Raw genomic sequence first — 11,746 nt, forward strand, 5'->3', positions numbered from 1 at the left:
TGCTGACTCAGTCTTTCAGTTGTTAAAAATAAAGGAGACAGACTGCAGGTGAAATGTACATCAAAATAATGAGTATTGGTGGTCTGTTTCGACTGGAGTAGCTAGTCAGGTTTCAGGGCCCTGAGGATGTTTCAGTTGGGAGCAGAAATTATTAGAGTCTGATATTTTGATACAGTCTTGTTTATGTACAAGGAATGTACAGAAGTCCTGATCCTCTGAATGCAGGAGGAACCAAGAACAGAAAGCCAATAGACCCAAAAACACACGCTCAAGCTTTTTCCAGGGTCACGGGCTACTGTTTGGCTTTCTTGCTTTTTTCCTTTCCTCTCTCTTGGTTTTTGTCTGTTTTCAGTTTCTGTGTGTTCTCACACCCCTGTGTGCGCATGCACACACACACGCCCGGGTCACAATACCCAATGGAACCCCTTGCCCCACTTGGTTTTTAGATTGTTAGGCCTTATTTTATATGTGGCCCTTAAGTGTTTTACAATTATTTTAAGTGAAGGATGTGTTCTATGAGTTTGAATTAGGCTTTAACGAAATCCATCACATGGTTACACCTAGCTCATAAGAATATTTTAACTTTGAGCCGCAGCTGTGTTTTGTATCTAAAGAACCATAAAATGCTCAATGCCTCCTAAGTTGTATCAATGCAGTTAAAAGGAAGAGGAGAAAAGATGAGAAATGGGAAGTGACGTTGCCACCTCTTTTCTGACACAGAAAAAAAGCTTATATTGGTCTGTTGCATCACCTAAGGCTACAGATGTTACATAAATGTTGGGCATCAAAGGGCGCTTGGGTCCAGATGCTCAAAGGTGCTTAGGTGTTGCTTGGCTCAGAATTGTAATGCCTAATCCCTGGGTGAACTGACACCTAGCGGAATCCTTAGCCTCCAGTTACCTGCCCAGGTTCACCATGTAACGAATGGGGAGAGTTTAGGCATCTAAGGGAGGGGCTCCTCAGATCCCAGTAAGGTGAGTAGGGAGCAGCCTGAGCTAGCCAGGAATGAAATGCAGAGGAAAAGGGAAGAACGTAGACCCAGGTTCTCAAAGGTAATTTAGATGTGTGGCCAATTATTTTATTTAATAGAGGATTTACTGCTGTGATTAAGTATAATCAATTAATGTGTGCTGAATAGGTTTAAGTAGGCTAGGATCATAGAAGTATAAACAAAGTAAGGTCGTAAAGCAAGGCTATCAGCCTGAGGCCTGTATGATTTCTTTAGCTATACTAGGCCTCAGGAGGGTTGATGTAAAAAGGTGACCCAGGAATACCCCTGTCCCAATAAAGTTACAAGATTACTGTAAAGAACGTGCCAATGGGTAATGTTTGGGAAAGTATGCCACAACAATGTACCCATCTAGACTGCAAGACACCTGATTGTCACATCACAGGAAATTCTGCTGTCACCACAGGTTACTATGGGGATGTGTGTACCTAGATGCTAATAAGAATAAGGGCAACTAAAAGGACAACCTATGAAAAGCAGGGTACCCCAAATTTTATGGGGTGTGGAAGTACAGATAATGAGAAAAGGGTTGGAACCATCATGCATATGTATAAGGTAGTAGGTGTGGCCATAACACAGGATAAAAAGGGTTCCCTGGTACGGATAGGGAGGGAAGATCCCAGCAGGAGACCCTGACTCTCCCCCCCCGCCCCCGCCCCCCCATGACAATCTGTTGAGAGATCTACCTCTGATATTTTTTGGGATGTGAATATGAATACAGTGTTTGCTATTGCATGGGCTCTTTCAGGTTTTGTAAGTGTGTGATTATCGTTGATTGTTAAGAGAAACTTATAATACAGACAAATTCCTTATTTTAACAACCTAAGAAAATCCCTCAGCGTAACTCTAATTCTGCTGATCTTAAAACTGTAGCAGCATAGGAGGTGGACGTACTCATTAGGGACACTGGTTTAACAGAGGACTATTGATTGCTATATTAATTCAATATAAATACAGGCTACCGATGCCTCAGGTGAGATCCACAAACGTATTTAGGCACCAAACTGCCTCTTCTGGGTTGGGACCAATTTATGGTTCTAGGGCAGGGTAAAGGTTTTGGCCAGTTTGTGGCTCTCGGCAAGGGTTAGGTTTAGGGCTGATTGGTGGTCCCAGGCTAGGGATGGTGCCAGTTTGTGGCCCAAAGCTAGGGTTAAGGTTATTGCTGGTTCCAGTCTAGGGTTATGGATGGTACTGGGACTAGCTGTTTGAGTCCGAGCCTGCTTGACGCCCCTCCCGCCCCACCCCCGGGTCCAAGCTTGGGTGGCTAGCTCAAGCTGCCACTTGTGCCACAACATCTACACTGCTATTTTTAGTGCACTAATTCGAGTGACGCTAACATGAGTCTATCTTCCCATGCTGGGAATGTAGACATACCCTTGCTGGTCCTTGAAGTAGGGTTAAGGTTTGTAACTGTTTTTGGCCCTATGCTCAGGGCTGACGAGGGGGGGAAAGCCGGTACAAATTACCGGGGTCTAGAAGGGGGGTGTCTTCCCCCCCACCCGTTGGCCCTGTTTAGCTGGTCCGCCCTTGCTGGGGGGCCCGAAAATTTTTTTTCACCAGGGCCCGAACCCGCTCTCAGCGGCCCTGCCTATGCTAGGGCTAAGCATGGGGTGTGTTGATGGCCCTGAGTGAGGTTTAGGGCAGGGGCCAATTGATGGCTCTTGGCTAGCATTAGGATAAGGATCAGTTGGTTGATCTGGGTTAAGATTAGGGTTGCAGCCAATTGTTGGTCCAGGACTCGTGTTTGTGCTGTGACCATTTAGTGACCCCAGACTACTGCTTGAGTTGGGGTTTATTGTTCCAGGCTAAGGCTAGTTTTGAGGCCCTGAGTTAAAGTTAGCATTTGGCTAGCTAATGGTCCAATGCTAGAATTAGGAATGAGGCTGGGTGGTGGCCTCAAGCTAGTTTTGGGGGTTTGTCCTGTCTGTGAACCTAGCTATGTTTATCTGTGTGAAATTATCATGGTTCCAGTCTGAGTGCTAGTGCACATGTATCAGAGACACAAACATCACAATTGTCCACAGCCCTCATAATGTTCCTTAACCATGTTACTAGCATCATCAATTGCCACTGGATGGAATGTGCAGTGCTTCTAGAATAGTTCTATTGCTAGAGAACCCCCAGGAACATGAGCAGGAAACATTACTTTGGCATCAGCTCTACAAAGTTACTATTAGTTTGCTTTAATTTTGATTTTGATTTATACAAGGAAGAAAACGGGGGTCCAAGGTTCTAGGTGCCTGTGTCATAAACTACGCAAACACAATTAAACTGCCCACAGAACACCGAATTCTCATCCCCTCATAAATCTGATTGCCTGTACACAGGTTGCTGCAAAGGAGAACTTTTAAATAGTGTGCCTTGCACTGAGGCCCAAAGGGCAATACACTTGTGCTATTTTGGACTGGGGGAAACGTGTTCCAGAGTTGAGAGCCCCTCACAGAGAACACGCTATTGCCCTGTCGACTGCAACAAATTTCTCAGCAACAGAATATTTGTCTTTTTAATTATAAGAACAGTAGATGCTATTACGTGCTGAAAGGTGTCTGGCAAACAGCTACAGCCACCATTTCAAATGATTTCAATCAAGACTACATCCTTGTTTACCTGTGAGATGACTGTGCAGTCAGCCTATACCAATTAGGGCATGTATTTAAAAAACACCATTTTTTTATTGGTGTTGCTCTGATCCGTGATTGAGCACCAGCTTGGGTCTTTCTGGGTTGGTAATCTTGGCTGTTTGTATGTGGGAACAATTATCCCAGATGCAGGTTTTGGAACTAGACAGGTGTTCATAGAATTTACCAATAATCTTTTCTCAGTGCAGATTGGAGCTGCAAACAAGTTTGTTATGCTCTCATTGCAGAGGCCCTGTTAAACACGTACTGTTTGTTATTAAACAGCAGCTAAATTACAACTCTGTCTCATTCCTAACCTGAGAGGGTAATTGCTATGAGGACTATATAGTGTGTTCTAAAATTAAATAAACTGGCAAGCAGGCTAAAGGGACTGACGATCAGCAGACTCCTTGTGTAACCAATCTGGTATTTTAAGCATAGTAGCTTTCTTGATGAAGCATGAAATAGCAAATATATAACAAAGGGAGTTTCTCATTAGCTCAGTATGGAAAATGTTGTGGTTGTGGCTGAAGAGTGCAAGTCAACAATCAAAGCACACAAGATGTACAGCTAGGAGTTTCTTTAATTTCTGACAGCAGTAAACAAGCTTGAAGTTGCTGAATACTACAGTAGCAAGGAATACAATCCTTAAACTTGCTCCCTCTAGTGACCAAGTGGGGTATTTGTAAGTCACTTCATGCTCATAGTAGGGGACATCCCCTGCCTCAGTTAAGGTGGGTATGACCATTTTGTTTAAGAACTGATTTTTTCCCCCAAAGTTCTTTAAAATCCATATGCATACTCTTGGACGTTGCTGTGCATCATCAGTCCTGGGGGGTAGAGTTGGTGCAAATGTGAAATTGCTTGTTTATGAGGTTCCTGAGCGACAGTGGTCAGAAGATAAGGACCCATCAGTAAAACATTCACATTCTTATGGATTTGTTTGCACATACCTGTGGCTCATATTGTTGCACTGATTTCCCTTGAAAACTGATGTTGCCCAACTGGGTTTGATCTCTGGGGCTCATTTGTGAGCAACACAGGGAGCAATATACTTGTGAGCACTACTCCTTGAGCCCAGGGACCTGAAATTTGAATCTTGCCCTGAGGGGAGTTGCATGCTATGCACATTAATGCGCTCTACCTGCTTTTGTTGGTGTCTGGGTTACACTGGGATTCCTTTTGGAAATGTGAGTGGTGTGTACAATTTTGAAGATGTTCAGCACACCACACATGTACTCCAATGCCATCTACTTGTCTGCCCAAGACAAACCAGAGACCGCGTAGTGAACAGTACTGTGTCTGGGATATGAAGCCTGGTATGGGGATGAGAGTCCAGGCTGATGTGACAGGAACTAGCTGCGACTCTGAAAATGCTACTAGACAGTATCATTGGCACAAGAGTCTTGGCTAGGACAAAATCAGTTCCATTGCTGAACTCCTGCTGAACAGAACTAGGAATGACAGAATGGATCTATGTCCTGCTGTGGGAACAGGTATGTTCAGTGTGCAAGGATTGGGGATGAGAACACCCACTGAGATCAATGGAGCACTTCATCCCTCTCAGTGCTATTGTTTTATTTATTTCTATGGGGTGTGCTCATTCCAGTGAGATCTGAGATGAAGGGGCCACCTCACATCTCTGTGTGCAGAGCTCCTTCACCCTGTACTAGTACACAGAGTGGATTTCCCTTCAGCTAGCAAATGAGATGTGTATCACTCTCATAAATGCCCTTCGATCTCTATGCTCTGAAAAGGAACAAGGCAGTCTTAGGCAACCTTAATTCTTCATTAACAACATGTTTTGAAGTGACTTACCCTGAGTATGACATTTGTATGACATGAGTGGCCTTTGCCGTGCAAAGAGAGAGGTTCTGAATCCCAAACCTCCCTCTGGCCTGAACTTAAGTGCCTAAGTCCCTTTGAGGGGCAGGTTGAATGACCCCTCTCATTAGCAGTTCCTAGCTGCTTAACTCAGGGCTGTGAATTCCACTGGGTTGCAAGGTGCCTAAAAGTTAGATACTGGAACACCCACGTCCCTTTGTGGATCTAGTCTTACATTTGTAAACAAGAAGTATGGTCTAACAGATTGAGCAACGGCTGGAAGTAAAGAGTTCTACTCCTGGCCCTGCCACTGGACAAACCTTAGGCGCCCAATTTTGAAAATGTTGGCTTTAACCAATCGGGGCCTCCGTTTCTCCATCTGTTAGATGAGGGTAAGAATACATACCTCACAGAAGTGTTGTGATGCTTATTCAGTCTATAAGCTTTCGTGGACTACAGCCCACTTCTTCAGATGCTGTAGTCCACGAAAGCTTATGCTCTAATAAATTTGTTAGTCTCTAAGGTGCCACAAGTACTCCTGTTCTTCTTTTTGCGGATACAGACTAACACGGCTGTTACTCTGAAACTTATTCAGTCTGTCTCTGTAAAGTGATTCAAGTGCCTCATGTACAAGGTGCTAGATAAATGTGGAAATTAATTATTATAATAAATATTTAGATTTAAATCCGCTGGAAATCCCAGCCTAAATAACAGGGCAGGGTTTTGAAATATGTTCTCTGGGGTGTTCTGCTGTCTGGCCCAGAGGCCCTGTTTGTTTCACTCTCCAGCAATGCTTCATGATGTTTAATTATCACAGGATCTTATTAATGGTTGGAACTTTGTCTTAAAGTCCCTTTACAATTGAAGTCATCACCTGCAAACCTAAACGGAACACAGCTGGTCTGGTCTCCAGAAAAGGATCAGTGCAAACTGAACTAGACTCATTTCTCTGAGTAGTTAGTACATACTCTTGTGGTTTAAGGGCAGAGCAGTTGTGGCAGGGAAAATGCTCTTGTAGATCAGATTCCTACCAATGCTATGTACATTAGGGAATACTGACATCAGGTGGCCTATTAACTTAATCACAGGGATGCCTCTCCTATGAATTTCCCCTCTCCACTTCTCTTGGTTAAAATTGTCAATCAAACAAAGCTGCTGCCAACCAACTGCCTTGGCTAATGTATTCTGACTGATCGATTGTGCCTTTCAAGTAAAGCACTCAGCCTTTCAAGCAAATACACACAACTATTCGCTGAAGAGTCCAGTGTGTTTATTTACGTGCTGTAACCGCAATACTCCACTCTCTAGCACAGGCTTTTTTAGTTACAAAAAGAAGAGCTTGTATAAGCTCGATAACTTGTCCCTCTCGCCAACAGACGTTGGTTCAATAAAATATATGATCTCACCCATCTTGTGGGCAAACTATGGCCCGCAGGCCGCATCCGGCCCGCTAGCCGTTTTAAGCTGGCCTGCAAGCCACACCACGTGGCTTGGCCCTGCTTTGGCCGGGGGGGGTGCTCACTACCTAGCTCGGACCCACTCCCTTGGCTGGGGCACTGGGTCAGGGGCTGGACCATGCGGCTTGGCCCCGCTCCGGCACTCCAGCCGGGGCACTGGGTCAGGGCCACACCATGTGGCTCCTGGAAGCCGCGGCATGGCCACGTTCCGGCTCCTACGTACTCCAATTGGAGTTGCAGGGGCAGTGCCTGCAGATGGGGCCGCATGCAGAGCTGCCTGGCCATGCATCCGCGTAGGAGCCAGAGAAGGGACATGCCACTGTTTCCGGGAGCTGCTTGAGGTAAGTGCCGCTCAGAGCCTGCACCCCTTGAGCCTCTCCCCATGCCCCAACTCCCTGCACCAGCCCTGATCCCCCTCATGCCCTTCAAACCCCTCGATCCCAGCCAGAAGCACCCTCCTGCACCCCAAACCTCTCATCCCCAGCTGCACCCCAGAGCCCGCACCCAAGCCCCAATTTTGTCAGCATTCATGGCCTGCCATACAATTTCTATTTCCCGATGTGGCCCTGGGGCCAAAAAGTTTTCCCACCCCGGGTTTAAGGCAACCAGAAATCTTACCTCTTGATTACCCCTGCAGAAAGGCAGAGTCTGAACATTCCTTGGGCAACAAGCATTCTCAAAATGGACTCTCTCTCTGATAATCTTGCTAGATAGAGCCCTGGATCCTAGTCCACCCAGGGCCTGATCCTTTGCCCAGTGATATCAATAGGAGTTTTGCCACTTATGGAAGTGGGTGAAGGGACAGCCCCATAATCTCCATTGCACTTCCCTGGAGGCTGAGGGGCAATATTCTAAAATATTCATTGAGCTTTCATTTGGAACTATCATGCCCAGCTAGTTCAAACTTCTTCTCTGAGTTTCCACACTCACCCTCTAACTGTATCACTCTGGTAGTGGTTATGCACTGAACATATGATTCTAACATCTCTGTTCTACATAGGCAATTTTTTAGTAAGATTAAACAAAGAACCAATTTGTCCACTGTGGTAAAGAGAGGCATAACAGTTTATTTTTTAAAATAGTGTCAAAAACATTGTTACCTTTACTACTTCACACTCTTTTTAAAATAAACTCTGTAACAAATGTAGAAGTCAGATACAGGACCTCATGAAAACAATTCAATGCAGAATGTTAAGCTTTTCCCTAGACAACTGAAAATGAATCTCTGTTCCTATGGCCATTTTAAACTTCAGGAAAATGTTCTAGACCAGTGGTGCTCAACCAGGAGTAAGTGTACACCTGGGCGTACAGGGAGGTCTTCCAGAGGGTACATCAACTCATGTAGATATTTGCCTATTTTTACAACAGGCTACATAAAAAGCACTAGCAAAGTCAGTACCAACTAAAATTTCATACAGACAAGTTGTTTATACTGTTCTATATACTATACACTGAAATTTAAGTACAATATTTATATTCCAATTGATTTATAATTATATGGGAAAACTGAGAAAGTAAGCAATTTTTCAGTAATAGTGTGCTGTGACAATTTTGTATTTTTGTATCTGATTTTATAAGTGAGTAGTTTTTAAGTGAAGTGAGACCTGGGGAAGGCAAGACAAATCAGACTCCTGAAAGGGCTACAGTAGTCTGGAAAGGTTGAGAACCACTGTTCTAAACCTCCCCCATACATCAGGGTAATCCCAGAAGCCTCAGGATGTCTGTTCTTTACTAACAAAACTTGACCCTGCAGAGAAATGAGTCACTATGAACAAAATACAAATGTAGGGATAATGAGGGAGTTAGATTTAGGCTTCTTTTTCTACTTGTGGGCAATTCTAGTAATTCATTGGCAAACTACAGCAAAATGTGATTGCTATGAAAAATCTCTTTGGTGGGAGAAAGTAATTATTTAAGCCATGGCTCCTGAGGAGAAATTAGGAGAAGGCAGGGCTGGAATTTGATAGGAAGCTATAGTCAGTTTCCCATTGTAAGTTTTATTTTTGAATGAACAAACCTGTGGCTGTTTCAAAGACAAAGGCTCTCCTGTGCTGACATGGAATCTCTTCAGCTGGTTACATTGAATTCTTTTTAAAATACTTTCAAAAGGAAGGTAGTTTTTGTTTCTAGTCTCACTACAAGGATTTCACTTTCAAGGCCCTTTATAACCCATCAGTGCCCTACCTATCGCCTCTCATTCACTGAGATATCGATTCCTCCCTCCGATCTGCCAATGTTGCCTGCTTCCACTGCCTGCTTCCATTACTCTCCTTTACTGTGATACCTACAAAAAAACTGGACAATGGGTTGGTTATTGATGCGCTGAGACCTTCGCTTAATACTATCTCATTGTTTCCTTGTACTCCCCCATCCATCTGTCTTAGCCATTGGTTGTCTCTAGTGTCATACTTAGTTTGGAAGCTCTTTAATGCAAGGACCATCTTTTTGTTCTGTGTTTGTACATAACCTACCAGAGCGGCAGGGTCCTGGTCAATGAATAGGGCTCCTAGATGCTATGATAATACAAATGAGTTAAAAGTATATTTCAAAGGTTGGCCATCATGTAGCCATTTTGGACAGACCTACTTTATTCACGCTAATACATTGGACATGTCATTATTTTGTGTTTCTACTGTGGTAGTACATGTCGGTCCCACTGTTCTAGGCACTGTATAAATGCATATGAAGACACTATTCATGCCTCAAAGAGCTTATGATACATTTTCCTTTAACTCCAATTTAGGATTCATCCAAATCAGTACTCGGGCAAATCTTTGTGATTATTAACTTTAAATTGACTTCTGTGTAATGTAAGGAGCGGAGGGCCTTGCTTGGTAAGCCGTATCTCTGCGTCTACAAATATGTATTTTTAAAAAGTAGCTCTGGAATCAATTAACATATTAAAAAGGTCTTGCAGGTTGCAGTGTAGGCAGTAAACGACAGTCCCTTATCTGGTGCAAATTAAGTACCTGTTATCAGATTACCAGCCACTATTAGTGTAATCAAGAAGGGTACATGTAAAGCAACAGCCAGTGAAGCATCTACTGAACCTCTTTTTGGCTCTTGACTTCTTTTGAATGCTAAAGGCAAATTGTCAAGGCTGGAGGGTCTAAAATTAGACTAGCTTTGATTGATTTCGAATAGGCACAGTACACTGCCAGCTGTGCTTGTGAAGGTTACCAGCTGGCAGACAAATGCACAAACAGCCAGCAGGAATTTTGTGTTTGTTTTTTATTTATCTAGCATGTTTGGAGTGAATGGCACTTTCTGGATAAGACCCTTGATCAGAGCTGGTTACAATCTAATTTAGGCTGATAAGGAGAAATGGTAGTAAGCTACAGGAAGGAGGGGAAACAAAAAGCTGCTGTTGGGAGAGCACTAGTCACACAACCCTTGGGTTATTTCATTTTGTGCTTTTTGGGGGTGTGTTTGTTGAATGGGCATTTCTGGTACATTTACAGGATGATTCAACATATGGGAGCAGACAGTGATAGTGAGGAAGAAAAGAAATCTCAGCAGAAGGAAGGGGGTTGGCCCAGGAGCTGGTGTGTGGCCTAGCTGAAAAGCTGGGATAACTTTTTAGCACAACTCTCCTACATTTCTCAACAGCCGGAATCGTGTGTTTAAAAGTTTACTTTTAGGGAAGGTTCCATTTCTGGGTATGTAAAGTCGCTTTAACCTGCGAGTACAACATATTGCAGGCCTGGATAATCTTCCCTATCCAGATCGAGATGATTTGATTTAATGTTCTAAATTAAAGTTTTCCATAGAAAATTTCCATACTAAATTGCAGCTCCAAGGAATTTTTATGGCCAAGTTTATTCACGCTTCCCCCATTCCTACTCCTACTGGCAGGTGTAGCTACAATACAATATATATTATAAAATCCATGTTTATTACAGTGAAGATTCACTTTGGTGACACAGCTGAATTCTCATAAAGATGTTTTTAAAATCCTTGCTTTTATTTTCTATACTGGCGCTGAACCACCGATCCGGCATAAAGGGTAAACTTAAACCAGCTCTCAACAGTTTCAGAGTAGTTTTTTTACTGCTCTTGGATGTGGTGAAAACTTTAATAAGTTCCTGGGAGAAGAGCTCACTGTGACAGAAATACACAATGATACGTAACCATCTCTAAGAACAGCTTTTACACACAATACCAAGAAGGGGCCTAAAGTGCAGCTAAATAAAAATGCCTACCAAATCTGCATTTTTCTGTACAAATGAGAATACTGCACCATATGGTCTTTTTAAAAGCAAGTTACGAAATTATGAAGTATAATTCAGAAGATAAGTGAGCCTAATCAAACTCAAATCAAAACATGACTCTCACTGACCTCAATGAGAATTGATTTGAGCCCTCAGGGTACGTCTACACTGCGCAGCAAGTAGCCTGTGGGACTCAGGTTTGTAGATTTGGTGTTTCCAAGCCTATGCTTGAGCATCCACACTGCATTGTAAACCTGTGCTTCCAACTGTGCTGATTGGGTCCATAGTGTACTACACTGACCTGAGTCATGCTGTATCTGAAGGCGTATCTGCCTGGGTTCCTAGCACCCATGTTAGATACAGCCACTCTAGGGCATGGTTCATAGTGGATTTGGGGAGAATTTGTCTGTCCATCCTGCGTGAATTGACTAGAAGTGGTGGGTGAGTGAGTCAGGCTTGCTATCCAGTCTCCTCCCCTTGTGTGGTTAGGCTGGGGCAGAGGGTGGTCGGTGCCCCTGCCCTGGGCAAGGAGGGCATTTTTTTTTTAAATAAAAAAATCACAGAGAGGTCACAGTAAACAGTAACTGTAACTCTTACTAAATTTAGTGACTGCTCCATGATTTTTTT

Source organism: Trachemys scripta, chromosome 9 (assembly GCF_013100865.1).
Source record: "Trachemys scripta elegans isolate TJP31775 chromosome 9, CAS_Tse_1.0, whole genome shotgun sequence".
Lineage (NCBI taxonomy): Eukaryota > Metazoa > Chordata > Testudines > Emydidae > Trachemys > Trachemys scripta.